General features: G+C 34.8%; 1 protein-coding gene across 2 annotated transcripts in view; it reads right to left on the bottom strand.

Moving 5' to 3' along the window:
- Positions 1–9,656, bottom strand: part of LOC150092709 (uncharacterized) — a 34,052-nt gene extending 24,396 nt beyond the window's left edge. Inside the window, exon 1 of one of the 2 annotated variants that reach the window (XM_090414792.1) lies at positions 9,301–9,656. The gene's annotated coding sequence lies outside the window, so the exon portion shown is untranslated. Of the gene's footprint in view, positions 1–9,257 lie in introns of both variants that reach the window. The other variant, XM_090414791.1, reaches the window with a different exon arrangement.
- Between the last annotated feature and the right edge of the window lie 15,265 nt (positions 9,657–24,921).

The following is a 24,921-nucleotide window of genomic DNA, read 5'->3' on the forward strand; positions in this document are numbered from 1 at the left end:
TTAAAAAATTTACTGATGCTACCTTTAAATGCTTAACAAATTTTCCATTTTCGATTGATTTATGATAAACTCCAACAATGATAGTAACAACAATCCCATGTAACTGAGTTTGAGGCTATCTGGTATAAAATGAAGGCTAACAGAATGAAATATATGGCGGGATGTTGCTACAGACCTCACTCAGTTGCAAGGGACAAAGAAATGCATCACTAATTTAGCCTTATAAGTACTAAACAAGTGATCCTTATAGCAACTTTAATTATCCAAACATTGATTGGGTAGAAAAGACATCTCATGATAAGAATTGTTGTACGACAATTGAATTGTTGTACGACAATTTTCTCAAGCAGCATTTAAAGAAGGAGCTCGAGGTCAAAGAGTGTTCGATTTGTTCATAGAATCAGAAGGGGAGTCTCTGTTAAGAATTTGACCATTTTACCACCAGTTGGTGACAGTCATCATGCTGTGCTTTCTTGGAAAGTATCTAATTATACTGATGTTCCCATCAGAACAGGTTACATGCTGAAATAGAAAGTTGAAAATTATCAACTTAGGAGAATACTATCTTTGGTCCCATGGTATCAGTTGTTGAATTGGGAAAATGTTAGCAATGTATGGGAATCTTTGAAAAAGTGATTAAATGAGGCTGAATATATCCTCAGTATTTGAAGAATAAATAGGTTGGGAGTGAAATTGATGTACAAGCTTATTAAACAATGTCTGTTCTGCAATATGTGGAGAGAGGGAAAATCACAACAGTGAGAAGAGTTAAGAAATATATAAAGCTCAGCCCAAAAATGTAACGATTATTGTGCGGAAAGCTAAACTGAAATATGAAAAGAAACTGGCTATGCAAGCTAAAGAAAATCCAAAAGAATTTTATTATTATGAAGGAAGCAAATGAAAGAATGAATACAAAAGAATAACTTTAATGCAGATGGTACTCTAGTGTCAGAAGCTAATGAGATTGTTCAATTAATGAGTACTCACTTTGCTAAGATATAGCCAGGTGTATGTAACATGGGGCAGAATGCTACTGCTGCATTGAATGATGGATTAGAGGTGCATGAAATTGAGGTTGAAAAGCTGTTCCATAACCTGGATAAACATTTGTCAATAGGGACAGATGGAATATCAGCATGTTTGTAAAGGAAGGTTCAACCGAATTGGCTAGGTCTTTCACATGTTGTGTAACTTGAGTCTCGGCTCAGGAACGATACCACAGGAATGGAAGAAATGTATGATAGTTCCATTGTACTGGTGTGGTGCAAAAACCGATGTGCCTAACTACCGACCTATCAGTATCTCTGGTGTGGTAGTGATGATTTTAAAAAAGTTGGCAAGAACTCGCATACAGAAATCGGCAGACAAGCTATACTTCGACAATCCATTCACAGTATGTGCACTATGAGATATGCCTTTCAATTGCATGCACATTAATAGAACACGTGCAGAGTCTACGCTATTCCATTTATCTATACGAATGGTGTTTATGTTGGAAGAAAAGACATTTATTGTTACGCATTATTTTCGTTCATACGGAGTTGGTAGAGCAAATGTAGAGCCCATGACATGTTTGTGAGCATTTTGTTCATCGTTTTTTAACATGCCCCAAGCAATAGTGTCTTCATTGCCTTAATCGAGAGGTTCCAACATATGGGAGTGTTCTACCACAATGCAAAGGGCATTTGGAGAGACTATAAACTGTTAACACATATGAGAATCATGGTTGTGTGCTGGAGCAAGTGTTACAGTCACCGAAATGCAATCAACTCCAAACAGCAGTAAAAGTTGAGATACTGAGGTGGTCACTACAGAGAATTCTCAAGGAATGGTGACTTTTCATACATCATTCAGGTGGGTCAGTGTTTAACAGCAACGGATTATGCTGTATGGCAGGAATATTGTGCATGTGTGCTGGTCAATGTCTATGAAGATCAATCCTTCCTCCACAATGTCTGTTCTCAGATGAAATGCATTTCTACCTAAGTGGTCATGTAAACAGACAAACCTACAGGTTTCTCAAGACCTGAATTTGTGCAAGAGATACCTCTTCATAGCAAGGTTACTGCATGGTGTGTGGTTTCTGGCCATAGCATAATTACATACCCTACTTCATTGAAGAGGATGATGTAAACATAACCTTGAATAGTGAAAGCTACATTGAAAATGTGTTGGTGGCGTTCACACAGGATTTGTCATGCTAAAAACATTCCATTTTGCGCACAGGTATTCCAACAGGATGGAGCAACCTGTCACACATCAAGTGGTTCTAGAGGATTTATCAGAACACTTCCCCAGGAGGCTCATTTTGAGGTTCCCAGAAATCCTGTACCTTTTACCTTCTCCTGATCTCACATTGCTTAATGCCTTTGTTTAGGGTATGTTGAAGGGGAATGGGTATTCCACCATGACCCACCTTCAAACCTCGATGAACTAAGGGATAAAATTACACATGTCCATCCGATGTCCCTCCCCTTGTTCTCCAAGATGACAGAGAATCTTTGCATGCATTACAAAACCCCCATCTTGAAATCAAGGTGCCCATTTCAAGCATGTAATGTACTGTTGTTAATGCTTAATTTGACCACAATTCCACTGATAGTTATGGATGTACATATCATCATGTGTAAACATATATTTCTTTGTTAATAAACCCATTTACTCCATAACATATATTGTTGTAGTTATTCAGTACTTTTTTTTTTTTGCACTATACTGTAGAATTGGCTAGTTTTTATTCTTTATTCCTGAAGTAATTCTGTGAAGAGAAAGTTTTTATTTGCACATTTGATCTTTTCCTTTATGGTTTTCACAGACTATATTGTATGGATTCTTTTTGTGCTTAGCTGTAAAGCTTTTCTTTCATCCTTATCATATTTTTTAATTTGTCACTGATCCAGAATTTGCATAGATCTTTTGCTACCGGTTTTTTGTTTTATGTTACTTATTATAGTTGGTCATTTTGATAAATTCATTATATAATTGCTCAATATCTAATCAGTCATCATGAGACAGATTACAATTTTTTTATTCGTTCGACAAACATGTAACTGAATTCAATTTGAGTGTTCTTGTGATCAGCATAGTTTGAACTGGCACTGTGTGACAATGAGAGACTCAGTAGCATAGAAGGATAGTCTGAGGCATTGCTAAAGATATATGATGCCAAAAATATATCTAATGCCAATCTATTTCTTACAAAGATTGGATCTGTGCATCTTACCAAGTTATTCACTTCCCTTGTTTTACCATCCATGTAAGCTGGGAACCCATGACACTAAAATACATTTTTGTAAATATTATGGAAACCATCACTGTGTCAGAGAAAACTTCAGTTTAATATAAACCAAAATAATCACTGAAGTTTTTCTCTAATATGGTAGCTGTTTCCGTAATTTTTACAATGAATTCTAAATCACTGCGTAACCATGAAGACAAGGACAATATCTTTTTATATTCCTCAATTTGGATGTATGCAAAACTGATATCACCTATTAAAATAACATTGATGAGTTTAGGTCATTATCTAGTTCAGTTAGGAATGAGTTATTTGGGATTTCATATGCAATTAATGGATAAAACCAGTATATCTATCAATGTGTCATGAACTATTAAGGATTCCATCGTGCATATTAATATTAAGATTGTTAAAGTTAAATCTGTTCTTTTTAGTATACATAATGATATCTCCTGAATGATTATAGTCTTGACAAACTGTTCATTCATGTTAACTAACAAATTAAGAAGTTGTAAATTTTATCCACACAGCTATACCAGATTTAGTGCGCAACTGGCAAAATTTATCAAACTCACTTCATTGCCAAATGCTGCAGATTCAAGTCCCAATGAGTCATTAGTGTTTATGATGCTCTCAAAAAGTAAATAGCTTTTAATATAAGTCATTTATTATTTAATAGATGTTATTTTTATACTGTATACTTTTAGCATGGTATTAGTTATGTTACTTTAGCAGCATACATTTCAAAATCAATACATCCATAATTCATAATTGGAGTGGCAAAAAAAAAGGATTGGTTTATTTGTTGGTTGCTTTACATGCAAAAGATATTAATGTATATGTGTTCTAATTCACTTTATTCTTAAAATAAAGCCTAAGTTAAATCACCATCCTGGCATCTCCGAGGCCCAAATCACTGAAGGAGTCTCGCATAATTATTATTATTATTATTATTAAAACAAGACCTCATGGAGTCAAAGACTCATCTAGGAGGTCCTTTTATCTCACACACATCTCATCATACCGGGTCTTAAACACATTCAAACTCCTTGCAGACACCACACTCTCAGGCAAGGCATTCCAATCATTCACAACTCTGCACGAAAAAAACCTGCCTCTCACTCCCCTACTCACACCCTCTTTATACAGTTTCCAGGTATGACCTCTGGTTCTCCCCTGATCTCCCACTATTCTATGTAGAACTTCCCCACCATTGATCCTATAACAACCCCTCACCAACTTGTAGGTCTCTATCATATCTCCCCTCTTCCTTCTCTCCACTAGACTCTGCAAATTACATCTTTTCAATCTTTCCTCATACTCAACATTCCAGAGGTCAGAAACTACCTTAGTCAGTCGCCTTTGCACCCTTTCCAACATCTCTTCATCCTTCTGAAAACCAGGTGACCAAATCTGGGCACAATAGTCCATGTGTGGCCTAATCAAAGCCTTATACAATGGAACAAGAATCTCCCTACTTCTACACGTCAGTGTCTTCCTCATCATTCCCAGAAGTCTCTGTGTTGTCTTCACAATTTTGGCGATGTGTCCCCTAAATTTTAGATCCTTATCCACTATCACTCCCAGATCTCTTATTTCCTCTACTTCCAACAATATATTCTCACCAAGCATAAATTCTGCATCCCATCTTTGTTTTCCAAATTTTAAAACCTTACATTTTGCAACATTGAACTCGCATCCCCATTTGCTTGCCCAATCACTCAATTTATTCAAGTCTTCTTGCAAGGCCACAACATCTTCACTACTCTTTATGGTTCGTCCCAACTTTGCATCATCTGCAAACAACTGAATATCTCCATCCAAATCTTCGCCAATATCATTAATATACAAGTTAAATAGTAATGGCCCTAAAACAGATCCCTGAGGCACTCCACTAGTGACTTTCCTTTTCCTGGATATTGCACCCCCATACACAACTTGTTGATACCTATCAGATAGCCAGTCTCCAATCCAATGCACTAATCTAATATCCAACCCCATCTGCTCTAGTTTGACTGTCAACTTATCATGAGGTACTCTATCAAAAGCTTTTGCAAAATCCAAGTATATTACTGTGTATCCTTCTCCTCTGTCCAAGGAAGCAGTCACTTTATTGTAATAAGTAAGTAGATTACTAATGATTATTAATAATGATTATCAAAATTTTTCCTTAGCCTTGATAATGCAAGTGCAACTGCCTCGAGCTAACAATTCCACTCATAGATGACTTCAATTAAAAAAAAAAAAAATTAATACTTACAATTCTGACTTACCACACTCAATCAATTTTCGCACTCTCCGGTGTTCTCTTTAATCATGTCATGTACTGAAAAATTTCTTAAAAATTCTTAAAACTCCTTACAACAGCCAGCAAAGATTGGTCGATTGGCAGAGCCTCTGTTACTAATGGCTCACATAAAAGGTTAAGCAAGTTTGAGTGCAGTTAGTAGTTGGAAGGGATTCGATCGTTCGATTGCTGTTGGCACACTCTCCCTCGATGAGTCTTTGGACTCCCTGGAGGTGTCAAATAACAATAATAACAACAAATGTTTCTATCATATCACCATTGCTACCTATTAACCAAATCCACAAAACTATTTTTACTGATAAAATTTCACAGACCTGTCATCTTCGTCACTTTCCTCTAGATCCTTTGAACCATTTCTTCATCTTCAAAAAACTTAGTCAAGAGAATTTCTGCACAGTAATCCAGATGAAGTCATATAATCTCAAAAGAAAGATACTAACTTCCTTATTAACTTGTTCTTTTTCAACACTGAAGTGATTGTTTGGGCTATTTTGCTAACTTTAATATATCACCTGAAGGTCAATTTTCACTGCCAACCATTGGCTAGAAATCCCTAGATTAATCAATTTCTTTTAATACTGGTCTATTTAAAAACATAACAGCTGATAGTTCAATGTGGGAGTGCCCACAGCTCAGTTGGTTTCAATGGAAGGTAGAAGGATCTAGGTTTGCATCCAAGCAAAGAACCTTTATCAGGGATTTACCACATCATTATGAGACTGGGTGTAAAGCCCAGTTTCATAAGGAGACGTTCTGTGCCAAAGCATGAAGTTTGTCTTTTGGACTGAAAAGATTACAAGATTGTGTGCATGTGTACACACATACAAGTTATAAATTAAATTAAAAAGATACCAAGCAACTATATTCTAGTTTAATCTAATTAGAATTAAACAAGAATTTAATTTATTAGCATCTTTAATTTATAACAATGTGAAAAAAAAAACTTAACTAGCACTAATCCAGTGTATTAAAATAATAATAAATGAGACCTCAATAAAGGCTGAAACCAGTCCAGATAGTAGCCTTTCCCATAAGTATGGGAAAGGCCACTATCTGGATATGTATTATACATATTCAAAAGGATGTGTACTTTAATGTGTTTGTTATGTGATGGTAAGACAATTAATGTGAGGCCATCGGCTTAGTTGTGAAGATACTTCATGCAAAAACTCTGTTTGCTTAGACTTGGATAAAGGATTAAACAATTCACTTGAAATTTGTCAGTGCTGAGATTAAAAAAAAAAAAAAAATGTGTGTGGTAAAGCCCTGATTTGCATCTGCCAGATGAGTCTGACTCCATGAGGTCTTGGGGGTGGTAATAATAATAATAAAATAAATGGCCTGGTCAGGCGCATTGACAATTCTCTTTTCTAAATCCTAAACACTTTCAGTTCATAACCTATTCTCACATCAATTGCTATCACATAGGTCATTACATCATTGCCATCTGCATGATATACCCCTGCAAAGTGATCACATAATAAGTCAATTGTTTCTTTAAATAAATTCTTTCACTTGTCATTGTAAGCATTAATTCAAGTTATCTGTCCATAATCCCCCCCCCCCTTGTGATGCACATTGAAAAATTCTTTGGGATTTCCTTTGGTCTGTCTGGCTAAATTTTTCTTATCTGATTCATGACCTCGATTATCATTTAATTTTTTCTCTTTCTATTCCATCCATAACATTTATTTTATTTTTATTTTTTTGCATCTTCTGGTTGATACTACCACCTATTTTAATACAAAATGATTTATTTTATATTAATCAAATGCAAAATATTTGTATTTGATTGCATTCACACTGTGATTCCATATATTATTCTCAACTGAAAATTCTGCAAAACCAGCTATCTCTCAGGTCAGTTTCATTATTGCAGATGAATATATCTGAGAAGATGTTATGCCTGTAAGGATATTTGAATTGCATTATGGGATACTAAGGCTATTAACGTTAAGTCATTAGCCTCTATATACAAGTAGCACAGTTGTGAATTTGCTTCACGTGCAAACTGCATTTGCTTACACTCAGATAAGGGATGAAACTAAGGATATAATTTCTTGGCATCTTTAATTTATAATATAACCAAGTGAAAAAAAAAACTTTCAACTTAAAAATTCTCCTTCTCAATAGCTACATAAATTTCATTTTCTTCTCCCCATGTGTTCATTTCTCCTTCCAATCTCTGTCTTCATATATAAAGTCTCCCAAAGTAATCAAGCAAAATCTCTAGTTGTCAATGTTCTTCTCAGTATAGTGGCATTTCTTTGTGCTGTTTTCACCATACCCTGTGGTGAAATCTCATACCCACAACCAATATATGGGATTATATATAATTGGATTTCCACTTCATTCATCTTTGAAGAACTGAGTGTGAATTATTGATTCCTCAACTTCCTGCTTCCTTAGAAAATATCATTACCACCAATATGAAAAACTTAACAAAATGATCACTGAAAAGTTTCACTATAACTTCTTCTTTGGTCATTCTTACACCATCTTAATGTAGTAGAGTTATCCTTCCATAATCATTCTTTTTCTCTTGACAGCTGCATAATAGAACTCCCTGGGATTTCTCCTAGCCTGTTCCACTAGTCTCCTATCATAATCTAATTCTCCCCTTGTTATACTTGTCACTCTTCTTGCCTACACTTCATAGATATCATGTAACTGGTCACTTCTTCCAACTTTAATTTTTTTCCCCATAATCTTCTCTTCTTCTGTAAATCCTGCTTAATTTCTCTATTCATCCGTTTAACACCTATTCTGTTAATCCATTTTGATTTCCTATATAGTCTCTTTCGGTAATGTTATAGTTGTATTTATTTTACTGTATTTTTTTACTCAGAAAAAAAAACACGAATTTTAGTGGCGAATCTAGTAGGTTTCATTATCTTTGCAGTTACCCGCAACCAAATAAAGCCAATTTTTTTTTTCTTATTATACCTACTAGTCTAATGAATCCATATAGAATATAAAACTTGCTATTTCAATTACGCGGATATTAAATTCCACATTGTTTTAAAACCGAATAAGAAACTCAGAGATTGGAATCAGAGTTTCATGCCGAATATAGTAAACTATAAAAATATCGGCGAATACTAGCGTGAGCTAATGCAAGTATAGCGAAAAGAACTTATATACTCTGCCATACGAGTTGTCCAAAAGGTGCACCCATTAAGATTTTGGACAACTCGTATAGCAGAGTATATAAGTTCTTTTCGCAATACCCTTTGGTGTTAATTTGGTCTAGCTACTCACTGATGAAGCCTCAAAGAAGACTGACACCGGTCTGAGTAGTGACCTCCTGCCATAATGTAATAACAGCATACATTTCCTAGAAGTGTGTTTTTACATTATGGAAAATGCGAAAGAATAGCGATCGGAACTTTACTCACCTTTGCAACGAGTTGTCCGGTATTGTACTACGTACTAGGACTACTTGCATTAGCTCACGCTAGTATTCGCCGATATTTTTATAGTTTACTATATTCAGCATGAAACTCTCTGATTCCAATCTCTGAGTTTCTTATTTGGTTTTAAAACAATGTGGGATTTAATATCCCCTTAATTGAAATAGTGTTTATATCACCGAAATGAAGTCTGTTGGCTCTTTATATTTAAGCATAAACCTTGCTTCTTAACTGAAACGTAGGTGATCATCTCAAACAAACAAAAAAATAAATAAAATAAAAATGTATTACTTACCTGAAAACATCTTTTAGTCAGAATTTTCAGCTATCATACTTACACACTGTGGGCATCTTCCATATGAATAAATGGAACCTCAAGCATATATGGTAGCAGTATCAACAATATGCGTTAATAGTGGTGAGGTTTAATTGAGCTCCATGGTATATCCTAAAGCAGTACGCAACGTTCTGTTCTGTGTAGACCGCACACCAGTCAAAAAGGGAGCGCAATGCCTATTAGCGTACATGCATATACCTACTGCGTGCACAAAATTTTTGCTTTCAGAATTTCTAATTTACAGTCAATAATTTTTGAACATACTAAAAAAAACGAATTTTATGATAACTCATGACTGTCACTTATTTTATATAATGTCTCTGCTTCAAACTAGTCTAACCCATTCCAACTTGATACACTTCAGTTGCCTTTAGTCTGTGCTGTGTGGGAGAACTGACGCTGACGTCAGCAAGTTGGAGGCATATTTGTTTAGTGTGTCTACTGTCTAGACATCGAGTCAATATGGTCACTTAAACTGATGAAAGCGGATTTTTTTATGATGTTATTTGTAGCTACGGGGATATAAACGGAAATTAATTTATGCGTACAGTTCTCCAGGTTATAACTAGACGAAAATAGGCAACATCAATTTGAGAAATATTACATTTGTGGTTTAAGTGCATTAAAATCTCAAATTGTCACTATCGAAATTTTATGAAGCGGGAAAAGTGCAAATTCGTTTAGATTTGAGTGGCTGGACAAATGCGACAGAATTTGTTTATAAACTGAATGTATATCCACTATTTAAGTGTCTGGAGGAATAAGCATTTAGGTTGCGCATATAGAAATGTCTAGCATGTAATGTACAAGATCTTTTAACAAAGTTGTCACCAATCTTAGGCGTATCAAATTAAGAGTTTGTGGCTTGAGATTTTCAAATATTGTGGGCACAGGATACCGCATACATTGAGTCTCAAACTGGAAACTTGATTACATAATATTTTTCATGAGCACATTAACCGGCAAAAATTGGAGAGAATATTGGTAAAAATGCTTAAGCAAAAGTATTGAACAGCCCAACTTCCCGCAGTGGATATAAAAGAGAACCATAAGCTCCATTTAGTTTAGAATGATGTAATAATGTTTTGCAAGGAACATAAAAATTACATTAAGTATCAAGAGCTGGAACAGCCTGAATTTACAGAACATGCAACGACCTACAAGCATAGGATTCATTGAAGAAAACTACGCGAGCAAGCACCTTATGGAAAGCACTATAAAGAGAACTATGAGCCATTATTACATTAAAAGTACAGCGGTGCTACTCTTTCTAAGAGCAGTGTATAGAAAGATGGCAAGTTTCTGTCTATCATCTAATTCCTGTGCATAAATAATATAATAAATGGCTTGGGAAGATATTCAGTTGTATACATAATGTTACCAAAAAAAAGGTGATTCAGAGGCCTTTCAGCTTGTAACATACTACAGATGAACAGGAACATTACTTTAATATGACAAAAGGAATCACTCGTACAATGAAATTTGCAAAACAAACAATTTTAGTGCTAAAAGCTGCAGTTCGTTTTTTTTATTAGCTGTCACCTAACTGCTTGTAAATTGGTGTCCTTTGGAAATTAAAATATGTTATTAAGTATTTATAATGCAAACTAAAAATTTGGTTATATAACAAGCTAAAATTGTGATATGTTATTTGGAAAAATTGAAGTAAATTGCATTTATGAAGCAAAAAATTGTTGATATACACAAAATACTTGTCACTCACCCCTTCCCAAAGTATTCAGCACTAAATAAATTGTTTGCTAAGACAGAACTTGGTAAGGTATTAGCATGCAAAGCAATATGATTTTCTCCCCTATTAGTAGATGTCCTTTGAAAGCTTACCTGGTTACAATCTTTTGATGGCATGATCAGATTTAAGACAGCTGGATGTGGCCTTCCATCACATATACTGCCTATGGCAGCTGTCTCCGAAAAGCTTAAGAAATATGTTTCCTTCCTCATTCCAATCATTGTTATAACTAAACTCACCCTTCTAATGATCACCCCCTCTTGTCTGCTGGGCCAATTTGCCTAAACATTTATTTTCACCACATTCCCAGGCCTTTCACAATCCAATTTGATATCTCATCCTGTCTATTTCTGCATCACAGCATACTGTCTAAAAATCACCAACATATTTCTCGAATCTACACTCTTTCCTCAGGCATAATTGCTCTTCCCTTCTACCTTCACAAGACAGAAGAGTATCCTCATTCAAATGTTTCACTTATTCCAACAATTTTATTATTATTACTGGAGAACTTCAGGGACTAACTGAAAGCGGTCACATATCACCTACGGCTGTTGGAAGTTTTTTCCACTTGGTTAGATTATAATAAAGTTAGTTTAATTCTTTATCCAAGTGAAAGCAAACAAAGTTTGCACTTGAAGTATCTTCAGGACTGAGGCAACTCGTGGTAAAAGTTGACCAAGCTCTCATCACTCCTTGTCTTAGTATCTCCCATAATGCAAAGCACATCTCCTTGCGGAGATGTATAATGCTATGCATTGTGGGTAGTGGCCCTTCAATTAAAGGTTTTGATCTTTATTGAGGTCTCGTCAATGGGAGCCAGACCCAAAGGTGGTGATACCAAGGCGGAAGCAATGGAGAAGTCATCTTAGTAGTGATCCTTCCCTTAATGCGTAGCATTACACATGTTCGCAAGGAGATGTGCTTTGCATTATGGGAGATACTAAGACAAGGAGTGATGAGAGCTTGGACCACCTTTACCACGAGTTACCTGAGCCCTGAAGATACTTCAGGTCCAAACTTTGTTTGCTTACACTTGGATAAAGGATTAAACTAAATTTATTAGTCTAACCAAGTGGAAAAAAACTTCCATCTTTCTCTAAATCCATAGTAATTTAATAATAAGGTGAGACACCTTTTGGCAACTTGTATAGGTAAAGATGACTTCTCCACTGCTTCCACCTTGGTATCACCACTTCTTTGTCTGGCTCACTGACAAAACCTCAAAAAAGGTCGAAATCAGTCTGGGTAGTGGCTCTTCCCTTAATGCATTGCATTATACATGTCTGCAAGGAGATGTGTTTTGCATTATGGGAGATACCAAGGCAAGGAGTGATGAGAACTTGGTCCACCTTTACCACTAGTTGCCTCATTCCTGAAGATACTTTAGGCACAAGCTTTGTTTGCTTACACTTGGATAAAAGGTTAAACTAAATTTATTATTGCCTATGGCTGTTATACATTTTCTTAAATTCATTCACACTACCTGTACTCAACACCTCCAAAGACAAGCCCTTCCATTCACACAACACTAAGAGAAAAATTTAACTCTTTCCACTTTTTTTGACTGCAATCATTCTCGACGTCCATGGGTTCCCTCTTGTTCTCTTCCCACCCTCCATAAAATGAAAAATTCCATCTATTGATATTTATGACCCTTTCAGAAATTTATGTCTATCACATCAACCCAAGTCATTCGCATCTATATACATAGCCTAGTTGTGAAGGCACTTCACATAAGGAAAGTTTGTTTGCTTACACTTAAAGATTAAACAAAGAATATAATTTTTTGGCATCTTTAATTTATAATGCTGACAATCTTTTCACTCTCTTCAATAATCACCAGATATCCTCACATTCACCTTTTTATAGGATATTAGATGTTTTTCAGTATATAGCTGAAAGGAAAAAGAGGCATAGCTAGTAATTAAGAATATAGTTTATAAGCATCTGAGGAGGAATTTTTAGAAGAGCACATGTATGAATGAGTTACTAGATGGAGTTAAGTCTGCTGTCAGTAAATGAGTATTAATGCATGGCAGATAATGTGAGATTCAATGAATCCCAAGGATCCATGGAAAAACCCAACTAATAACAATGTTTTCTTAAATAAAAACATTAAAATTTTGAAATAAATGTTATTAGAGAAAAACTGAAGTCTATTATAATAACAAAGAGAAATGTTTAATAACCTACTAAGTACTTCTTAATCTCCTTCCCCAGCATCTCAATTACGTTTTAGCATGCTAATCACAACTGCCAAAAACTAAAGCCTGGATCTGCCACTGAAGAGGCACATCTAAATGGGGTTGGGTTCGATTGTGGGAATTATGGCCAAGACAGCTAAGGCTGTGAGGTATGTCATGCTTGTTGTGTATATTCTCCAGAAAGTCTGCCTATTTTGAAGGATGAGGGAATCAAGTTTCCAGGAGGTAAAATCTTTGTCACCTGTGTAGGAGGATCAGCTGACTCATTTTCACTTGAAAGAAACTTTAAAATTCTTCATGCCAACCTAGGCAAGATTCAAACCCAATCTTTTCAGTTGAAGCATAAATTATGTATACTTAAAACTGCATATCTAAAGAGCTGTATTTAAATAATGTCATGCATTTAGTGATACTTTTAGATTTGATCATCATCCTACCCAACTTTTTTGTTAGGTCCCATCAACAGTGTCTGTGCATAAAACATGAAAGTCTCATTTTGAACCCTCTTCTCTCATGCTTAGGAAATGGAAAAATGTAATGAAACAAACAGACCTTGAGACACAGGCATTAACCTTTACCTTATAAAAATAAATAAAATAACAATTTCTCCACTACGTTTTTCTCCTATAACACCAGCTTGAAATGCAGAAAAAAATTACATGTAATCTTTAATCATTCATAGGGATCAAGAGAGGTGAGTGGACAAATGTTTGCATGTATTATAAAAGATGCAAGGAATAGAGCATTCATTTATACTAGTGGCCCTGCTATAATATCATGGCCAGCATGTTATTGTCCAGTGGTGGACTTTGTCTTATCAGTGGAGGATTAAAAAACAAAATAGAAGGAAAATTCTAATTTTTTTTTTGCAAGTTCAAAATATCCAATTAAAAACAGCTTTTTTGCATAACCTCCTAAAGCAGCTGGAAGAATGAAGGGACGTTGTGTCCTTCAACTAGAATATTTTTTTCTGTGAAACTCGATTTTTCAGATTTTCATCCAGATACAGGAAAACATCGGCCAGAACACCCAGTTAAGGAGACAAAAATACTATGAGTGAGAGAGAGGTGGTGGAGTGTATAGATGGAGAATTAAGTTGAAGTAAATTTATAAAGCATCTGGTGTAAAATTCTACTAATGTTTAGGAAATTCAATTCAATTTTTCATAGACATTTAATGCTCATCAGTTCACTTAATTTTTACGGACTGTTCATAAATCAGTTGGCGATTTCTGTTGTCGCCAAATTTGTGATCGTCATAACATATTCACCATTATTTTTCGAATGGAAAAGCAGAACTAATAAAGCACGTTACTTAATTTGCAACACTAATAGTTTTGTTGTGACTTAAACTATAAGTGAAAGAATATAAATTACGTAACAGTACTGCAGCATAACTATACAAATTATATTAAATTATAGATATTTTCTGCGTTCAGGAAAATACTAATCATATCCCCTTGAAAGATCCTACTTCACAATTGTATCCTCACCTCCCTCCGAAGATTCGGCCACAGAGATTTTACGCTCGGCGACTATGTGCTGCAAAGTAGGCCTTTCGACCTAATTTAAGTTAAGAAAGCAGTATGCATCACGTCAGTTCGGTTCCTTGTGACGAACCGTCCGAACGAAGCCACCGACTAAACATCCGATACAAATCGAAATGCATGAATCACTGACATCAAAGATTCTCAACATGTGACTAATAGCACGTCTATACTGAACTGGTAAACGCTCCTCTCCCTCTCTTCAAGAAAGTTTCTTAAAAAAAAAAAATATTTTATCTCAATGACCACAATATGTAAATTGAAAAATAACTCTCTCTCTCTCTCTCAGACTGAACAGAAGGAAAACCGAAGCTAGTACTTGGGTCTGAGTTACGGAGAGAATATGTGATTAAGAAATAATACTAAATCCACCCACTATCGCAAAGGTACGGTTGGTTTGCAAAAACCTTTCGTTGGAGGGATACGCATTAGGCATTAAAAATTATTTTTAAATGTGTAAATGTAATTTGTAAATTTACAATGTCTGTGAAATGCTTTTTAATGCAAAATAAAATTAAAGTAAAGACCTTTGTAATTTGCATTTGAAAAATTAAGCCTTTAACATTTATTTTGACCTTGTAGTTTCATAACATATAGTTCAGAGTAGAATACTAGTTCTTAACTGCAAGCGGTTCTTAAACCTTACGATTAGTCATATTGAAAGATTGCTTAGTAAGTAGCAATTCAAGAGTATACTCCCTCTTGCTGTAATACGTTTTAAAGGTCAGCGAGAAAGAAAAAAAAAATGTTCCCTAAGAGAGCCAGAAAAAAAGTCGATTATTCGATTTAATATATAATATATATATATATATATTAAGTATTTTCAGGTCTGAGGCAACTCGTGGTAAAGGCGGTATAAGCTCTGATATATATATATATATATATCAATTTTTTTTGGCTAGATGGGTGAGGCAAGAATGCTTTTCATATTCCCCGTTATCTGTAAAAGAAAATGTATGGATGGAGTAATATGGGCTATAAGCTCTGATCATGGCAGGAGAGTAACAGCAATAGCCGAGCCTCAGTTAAAACTTCATTGGTTACAGCATTGCCATCCATTACCCTCCCTGGGTATCCATTTTAGTCGCCTCTTACGACATGCATGGGCTCCAGTGGGGCTATTCTTATCCCGGACATCACACGGGGGTAAGCTCTGATCACTTGTCTAAGTATCATATATATGGGGGGGGGAGCATAATGAAAGAGGAGGTGTTCAGAGCACGATAGCAAAAAATGTATTGGACGAAATTTAACCAAACTTGGTATAAGTACACTCTGAAACATGGGGATTTTATTTACAGAAGATACTGCAAATGTCTCCTGGTGGCAGAATTTTCTGTAAATAAAAATGTTTAATGTTCCAGAGTGTACTTACACGAATTTGGTTAAATTTCGTCCGATACATTTTTCGCTACAGGGCTTTGAATACCTCCTCTTTAATTATGGCGATCCTGTGTGTGTGTGTGTGTGTGTGTGTGTGTGTGTGTGTGTGTGTGTGTGTGTGTGTGTGTGTGTGTGTGTGTGTGTGTGTGTGTGTGTGTGAGAGAGAGAGAGAGAGAGAGAGAGAGATTATAACAATCTGGAAACAGCGAATAAACACGTTGGTATACAAATAAACTCACAAATAAAGACAGACACACTACTATTTGTAGATGATCAAATTGTTTTAGCTACATCGGAAGATGATCTGCAGAGATGAGTACAATGATTATAACAAGAGAATATCAAAAGTAAAATGGCTTTCAAAGGAAAAATCCAATAACAAGTAAAATAGCGATAGATCATAAAATATCAGAACAAGTAAGTACTTTCAAATACCTAGGATGCGACTTATTATATGAAGATGAAAACAATATGGACATTAAAATATCAAACTTTATTAAAGTAAATGGCATAATAAATAATATATTTAATCCATCCCTAGTAAAAAAAAAAACAAAAAAAAAACCCACCAGAAACAGACTATATAACACCATTTCTAAACCAACTTTATTACATGAAAGTGAAACATGGACCATAAAAAAGAAGAATGAAAAACGCACTCAAACAGCAGAGATGACATGTCTCAGAAAACAGTGGAGAAAAAAAAGTGGGACCATAAAACAAATAAATAAATTTTACAAGACCTGAATATAAAACCAGTTAACTACTATATAAGTAAATATAAACAGAGATGGCTAGAACATCTAAATTGAATGGGCAATAGCAGACTGGCAAAAATATTCTACCGATATAAAATAAATAGAAAAAGAAGAATTGGAAACCAAGAAAGTGATGGCATGAGACTGAAACAGACCACTTGGCCTATTATATAGAAGGTTTCCACCCTTAGATGTTACTGATACTGGAGCCCAAGACTATATAATTGTAGCATCCTTGTGGTCCCAGATCATAATAGGTATATACAATATTATTCTAAAATAGCGTGAATTATACAGTCGACTTGAATTGCAGTGTTAAAAACTGAGTTTTGGTGAGCAAAGTCCTACTTGCCTCTGCCAATTTTCGGACTGACTAAGAAACTGACTAAAAAAAAAAAAAAGACCTGGAAAAGTTCCTCTAGTCGGCGACTAGAATCAAGATTATAACTATCTTCCTTTTGAGTTTTAGTACTATGGATGAAGACAGTTATAGGTTACATTCTAGTTGACTGGCAATATGCAGGAAGGTTAGATATAAAAAAATTGATATTTTCTATTAATCGAAAACTTTAATTTCTTTGTGCTGGCCAATTATTCGGAATTGTCACATCTTTTCTAAGAAATTTCTGCTCGTAAAGATGAATTGCAATGCTTATTATTGCCAGTGGCGGCTCTTGGCTTGAAATTGTGGGGGGTGCTGCAACTTTCGAAATATACATACGCACTGTAAGTAGAGTGTGTACGTGTTTGGATAAAATATCAAAATTATGGTAAAAATTAAAAAAAAAAAAAAAATTAAACATGAAAAAATATTGTTTATTATCAATAAAATTATACAGTTTGGTATAATTCAAAATTACTTAAAAATAAAATCCATTCCTTTAATTGTAATGTCCAAATATTTAAAGAGATTGAGTAAACATGATAAGCACTACGCACACCCTGCTACTTGCGCAAACTGCATACAAACAGTGGAACTGCGCTACGGACAGTGCCGCATTACGCTAATAGTTCGCATCTCACTATCACGTGCATATGTTTGCGCGTGTAGCAAATACTAGCAATATGACACTGTGGTAAACACAGTACTGCTAGTGTCTTTCGCCCTTCTAAGTGCTACAAGATGAATTTTTATTATTTTTTTATACAAAATAAGAGAACTGTATAGGATTATTAAAATTAAATATTATAAGCAAATATAAATAAAATAATAAATATATTTATATATCGAGAAAAATTGGGGTGCTGCAGTTCCCCAGTGCCTATGCATGAGCTGCTCCTGATTATTGCCAAACTATAGTCTATAAATTTAATCAGAACTATTGTTGAATAAAACTTTTCATAAGGACTAACATTAATTCCTCGTCCTTGACTTCTATCCTACCTATAAGTTCCAACAGTCATGCATTCAAAATGGTTTGAATATCAAAATCACAAAGTGTCTATTACACCTATTATATCCATATTCTTACTCTTGATCATTAGCTCAAATTCGCGAAATAAATTTATTAGCTTCTTTGATTTTATATAACGATAAAAGTTCCGTGTCTTATGCAGTTTGTTACACAAACTGCGTAACCAAGGATTGCCATCTGTTCATTTTAAAACTGCAGTTCATGTTTCAGTCACTAAACAAGCCAGCATAGTTTCACTTATATTTATTCATCAACTATTATCTTATCTAAAGCTTTGCATCAGTGAGCTAACCATAAATTTCTTCATTCACAGCTAAGTTCGATAATAACTTTCTACTTGTACATGCAACGATAGGCACTTATCATACAACAAAATGCTTTGGGCCAATTTCTATCACAATGCACTCATTGTTCCTAAATAGTTATTTTCTTCCAAATAACAATAATAAATTTCAACCTTGCAACATTCATTTCTATATCATGTTTTAAACTGCTTCTTTTTAGTCTTAAATTAACAGACAGAGCATTTATTACTTCCTCTCCTTTTGCCATACTTAAGAAGAATATTCGATGGTTTGATATTCAAATCAATTTCTTTACTCTTCTTAATGAGCTTATCGTAACTATTCATTTTTTAAATATGAAAATACCCACGAAAGGACGTTTCGAGATGATTATCTAACCCTTTTAATCTACCTATTCAAGAACAAGATTTCAGGATTATCTACCGCATAGCCCATTGGATGTGCTAATGGTTAAATAATCTGGAAATCCAGCTCTAAAGAAACATGAAACATTTTCAGGCCTCCCATAAGCTGGGTGGAGGTCTTATACTGAGCGATTCATATTGGAGGTTTAATGGAATATTATCAGCACTGAGAAAGGATTAAAAACAATTTAATACTTTCAAAATTTCGTCTCCATCACAGAGACATCTTCAGGTATTACAAAAACTTTTTGTAACAACACACACAAATATAATACAGTAGTAAGTGAAACTAAAGTCCTATCTGGGTGGTGCGCCCTCTATGGGCATTTGCAGGTGGCCTAGGATGTAAAGAGGGATCTCAGATAATTAATGTTTCCCAAATTTTGGAAAGTTTAATGCAACCGTATTTGTTTAAATTCGGTTGATTCCTGAGTGCAGATGCAGATTCAAAGAAAAGTCTTTCTTTTTTTTTTGAATTTACTATGGTGGAGCATGGTGGTTTTGTATCCAAAATGGTCTGCAAGGCCAGATGACCATCATCGTGATTGCAAGTGTATGACTTGTGTTCTTCTAACTGGATTATTGCTGATCTGCCTGTCTGTCCAAAGTAAGCCAGTTTACAGGCACAATGTACCCTATATACTCTAGGCACTGAGAGAGAGAGAGAGGAGAGAGCTGGTGTTTGGTGGAACGGATAAGGATAGCAAGTTTACAATGGGGCTTAAAAGCTATACGGAGGTTGTACTTTTTTAATGATCTGGCTATTTTTTCTGATGTACCATGGATGTAAGGTATGGTGATGGCATTTCTGAAGTCCTTCTGAAGAGATGGTTGGGGAATGGAGAAGGACTTTATTATTATTTTTTTTTATTTTTATTTTTCCAATCAAGTCCTTCCCCAACCATCTCTTCAGAAGGACTTCAGAAATGCCATCACCATACCTTACATCCATGGTACATCAGAAAAAATAGTCAGATCATTAAAAAAGTACAACCTCCATACAGCTTTTAAGCCCCATTGTAAACTTGCTACCCTTATCTGTTCCACCAAAGACCAGCTCCCTCCTCTCTCAGTGCCTGGAGTATATAGGGTACCTGTAAACTGGCTTACTTTGGACAGACAGGCAGATCAGCAACAATTCGGTTAGAAGAACACGTCATACATCTGCAATCATGAGTATGGTCAATCTGGCCTTGCAGACCATGTTTTGGATATAATCCACAGGATCTCCTGGGAAAAAACCACCATGCTCCCCCTTAGTAAATTCAAAAAAGAAGGACTTTTCTTTGAATCTGCATCTGCATTCAGAAATCAACCGAATTTAAACAAATACAGTTGTGTTAAACTTCCCAAAAATTTGGGAAACATTAATTATCAGAGATCCCTCTTTACATCCTAGGCCACTGCAAATGCCCATAGAGGGCACACCACCTAGATAGGACTTTAGTTTCACTTACTATTATATTATATTTTTGTGTGTGTTATTACAAAAGTTTTTTTGTAATCCCTTCCCTGAAGATGTCTCTGTGACGGATACGAAATATTGGAAGTATTAAAATTGTTTTTAATTCATTCTCAGTGCTGATAATATTCCATTAAACCTCCAATATGTATTCTTCACAGCACTTAAGCCTCAACACACGTATACTGAGCGATAAATGTCATCTCCTCTTCCACATCTCAGTTTAGGCTCCTTCATCAACAGTCCTTATGCTAACATGGATGGCTCTAATATCTTTTCCTACCTGGTGAATAATCCAATCCTTCTTATACATCCTTAACTATGCAAATGATAAACATAATCTGGTCCCGCTCCACTATCTTCTTTTTATAAAATATTACCTTTTCTTTTTAGTTGTGCCTCCAGTTAATATTGTATTTATCACACACTTTGTTAGTGTTAGATTTGCTATCATCAAGCTTCAGAGATTGCTCCCTATCGCTTACCAAAGAAAATCAGCTACTCGTAAGTCACTTGCAGTTGAAAATATCTTGTAGAAGTTCTTCACTTCATTGGAGGAAAAAACCCGGGATTTTTGATTTATCCAAAAACTCATATAGCCTTTGGGTTTTATGGTTATGGAGATGATAGAAAATGCCAGAAAATGATAGCTTATGGAGCTATCATTTTCTGGCACTTAGGATTACATAAGTAAAGTGTCCTGTTGTTATCTAAAAGCAGAAGTCAAATGATCGTGATTAGGTTATAATGACTGTTGTTGGAATTGTAGCATAAAGAAATGAATATATAAAAAAAGATTATCACAATATTTTTTTGAATTTTACAAAACCAATCAATAAGGATATTATTAAAAATACGATAGTTCATAAATAAAGAGATCTGACTTCATGTTTTATGCCAAAAATAAAATCACTCTGGGTCTGTAGTATAATGTTAATAATAATATAAAGGAGTTCATCATTTCGGTGCAACTTTTTCAAGCAGATTCACTCCACACTACACGTTACATATTAATATAAATCCGGAGAGAGAGAGAGAGAGAGAGAGAGAGAGAGAGAGAGAGAGAGAGAGAGAGAGAGAGAGAGAGAGATGTGCTTTAACATTTGCGAAGCCTCAACAGTTTGCATATAAAATTTTTGTTTCGTTTGTAGGACGTTCAGCTTGAATTACCTGTTCGTGAATTGTCGTATTTAATATCATTTTCGTACTAGTTGATAATACCTTATCTTATAATCTTGAAAAAGTTGAAGCGTGTTTAATTTAAATGTTTAAATTATCCATAATTTTAAATTACATAAAATTATTAATGTTCTAACCATTATTATTCGTATTAAATTAATATTAGACGTATATAGAATATATACATAGAGAGAAAAACTAAAACGATAGGTTTCTAGCGACACCTATAAGTTTCATATTAGTGTTAATTGAGGGAAGCTGAAAAAAAGTTAATATCGTGTAAGTCGTTGGTATTTTGAAGGAGTAAATGTGGACATGATTTATTCAGAACATTATCAAATTTTCATCCACTCAAGTCAGAGAGTGTATACTTTGATTTAGGACTTCCAAGAAAATAATATGGTTAGTTGTGTCTCTTATTTGATACATGTATATATATATATGAATATAATTAATAGCCATGAGGAGCACATCGTGAATTGTAATTAGGGCTAAATTACAGTGTGTGTGTGTTTATTTATATATACAGTATATATAAATAAAATGAATAGTCATTAGGAGCATATCGTGAATAGTGATTAGAGCTAAATTAAAGTACATATAAGTGGCTAGATAACGAGGATTTCTGGGCTCAGGTATCCGAAACCTTAAAATTCTTACTTTCCTTCTCCTCTACTACCAGCTCTTTGAACTTGAACTGCCAGGCCGGTGAAACCTTTATCAAGTGGGCTAATAGAAGGTGAATATGTGGACTCTTGGGCAGCGCTCATGTCTTCTAAGTAATCCAAGCTGAGGCAATTCGGGAATGCCGAGGCTCTCGGCTTTGAAATAATGTTTGATTTAATATCCACTTTGCTATGTAATTTTACATCGCCGAAATGAAACCTTTTGGCTCTTTCTTACTAATTATTTTTTGAACTTGATTTTTCGGGCCCCAACTCCTGCATTATTGTGTTTCTTATTGTAGTAATATCTTAGGTGTGTGTGTGTTTTCCGATGTTTACTATCAACAAGAGGATATAAATTAGTGCGTTTTGGTGAATCGAAATATACCAAAATGAAAACATTTACTTGGCAAGGACTATTACTGTTTTGATAGAATATTGATAGATAATATATAAAAATCCCTTCGCTGCGATGAATGGAAATATATATATATATATATATATATATATATATATATATATATATATATATATATATATATATATATATATATATATATATATATATATATATATTTTGAATATATATCAACATTTTTAAATAGTTTACTTCATGTTTATTGATTTTAAATAAATATGTGTATTAGTCACCGGATTATGATATTTTTGATCAGCGTTGGAAATAACAGAAAACTATTCTAATTTGCCGGCTTGGTAGGCCGAATGGAAATCGTATCAAAGATGAATGATTGAAAGGAAAATGAATTTCGTTGCCGAAGTGAAATCACCAACTTACTTCTTAGAAGCCTGAAGTTGCTTTAGCAAATTCCATGTTTGATCTGTAGAGCAGGGTTTCTGGATTATGTAAAAAAATTAATTCATATTAAAAAAATTGGTTCACCTGTACGGCACTATGTATTACAGGTGTCCAACCTATCGTGGATGGGAATCACAAAAGATGTGTGTAGCTTTTTATGGGGTAGTGAAGACAGCGGATTGTGTGGCATACGGTGAATCATATTGTTGGGCAGTGTAGCGTAGACCCCCCCCCCCTCCCCTCGATGAGCCTCATGATTCCATAGAGGTGTCGTATAATAATAATAATTGTGAACGCGGTCTTAAAAATATCAAATAAGTGATTGATGCTTCATCTTCAACTTCTACTCGAGCTATGTAAGACCAAAACAAGAGAAAACTAAAATTTTAACGCATAGTTCTTCAAAGGCAAAGATAGCAAGATTTTACTTTACTGCATTATTTCTATCTATCTATCTATCGGTTCTATCTATTTCTCCCTTCCGTCTGTTACAGACGGGTTGGGTCTCCTCCTAATGAAGAGTCACGGCGAAATAATGCAGCCAGTACGCCGCTCCTCTGCTGCATCCCTAATGGAGGTATTCATGACTGTAGTCCGTTTGTGTTCACGGGGCCGGTTTGTCTGCTTGCGGGATGAAAAAACCCCACCTAAACTGGGGGAAAACCCTACTGTCCGCGCCCAAGGCTGGCTAACTTGGCTATGGTTGAGGAAGATCCTTGAGCTCCTCCTGTCTCCGAGGGGAATCGAACCTAGGACACTCCTTCCCCAGGCATATGGTTACGAAGTTCACAGCCACTAGGCTAACCGCGCGAAGTTTAAACAGAATTATCCAATATTCACTTTTATTTCACTCTTACTTTGAGTGTACATTCTATTATAGTGTAGGCATATTGTCGCTATCGTCCACACGAATATGTATAAGTAAATGACTTTTTTTTTTTTTTTTAAGTAAATTACTTTCAAGAATCATAAACGACAGGTGACTTGCTCTGAATGGTCGCTTTTAGCATGCACGCCAAAAGGCAATAGGCAAAGCTGCGTATTAAATGTGCGCCAGATGATATAATTAATATATATTAACTTTGTTATAATCCATCAAGAATATGAGATAAACATAAAAGGGGGAAATATGTTTTCGTTAAAACAGATCCCCACTCCCACTTTTTTTTTTTTTAAATTTATTTCACGTGACTTGCCTTTCTTTTCTTTTTTGACCTGTGCAATACAATATTATATACAGTATATCTGGCCTAGCTGACTGAGTGTGTAGCTTTTCCGCTCTTTCAGGACATACGGTTATGCATCATATGTAAATAATATTGCAATAATTAAGCTATTCTAATGCGAGTACCTAAAACTTTCGAAAGTAATAATTTTAATTCAAATGGTTTTTTTCTAATAGAAAATCATAGAATTTCCAGAATTAAATGCGAATATTGAGTTTACTTTTAAACCATTCATTTCTCCTAAAAATTAAACAGTTTACGTAACAAAGTGTTCAAGATTTGCACATACACATTCAGCCCAGTGCCGCGTAGTGGGTAGGAGGCGTCCTTGTGCAGAACGTTTTTCAGCACCCCCATAAAATTATTTTCCATGAAAAATTTTGCTTTATTAAAAGTACGAAACAGTTTATACGCATATAAATGTAGATTTATTTTACATATTTATCCGTCTTGCTTTAGCCGCCACAAAATTTTTAATAATATCTTTAATGTCTAATGAATCCAT

This window comes from Typopeltis vanoorti, chromosome 25, assembly GCF_054136105.1.
Source record: "Typopeltis vanoorti isolate ZY-2024b chromosome 25, IOZ_Tvanoo_1.0, whole genome shotgun sequence".
NCBI lineage: Eukaryota > Metazoa > Arthropoda > Arachnida > Uropygi > Thelyphonidae > Typopeltis > Typopeltis vanoorti.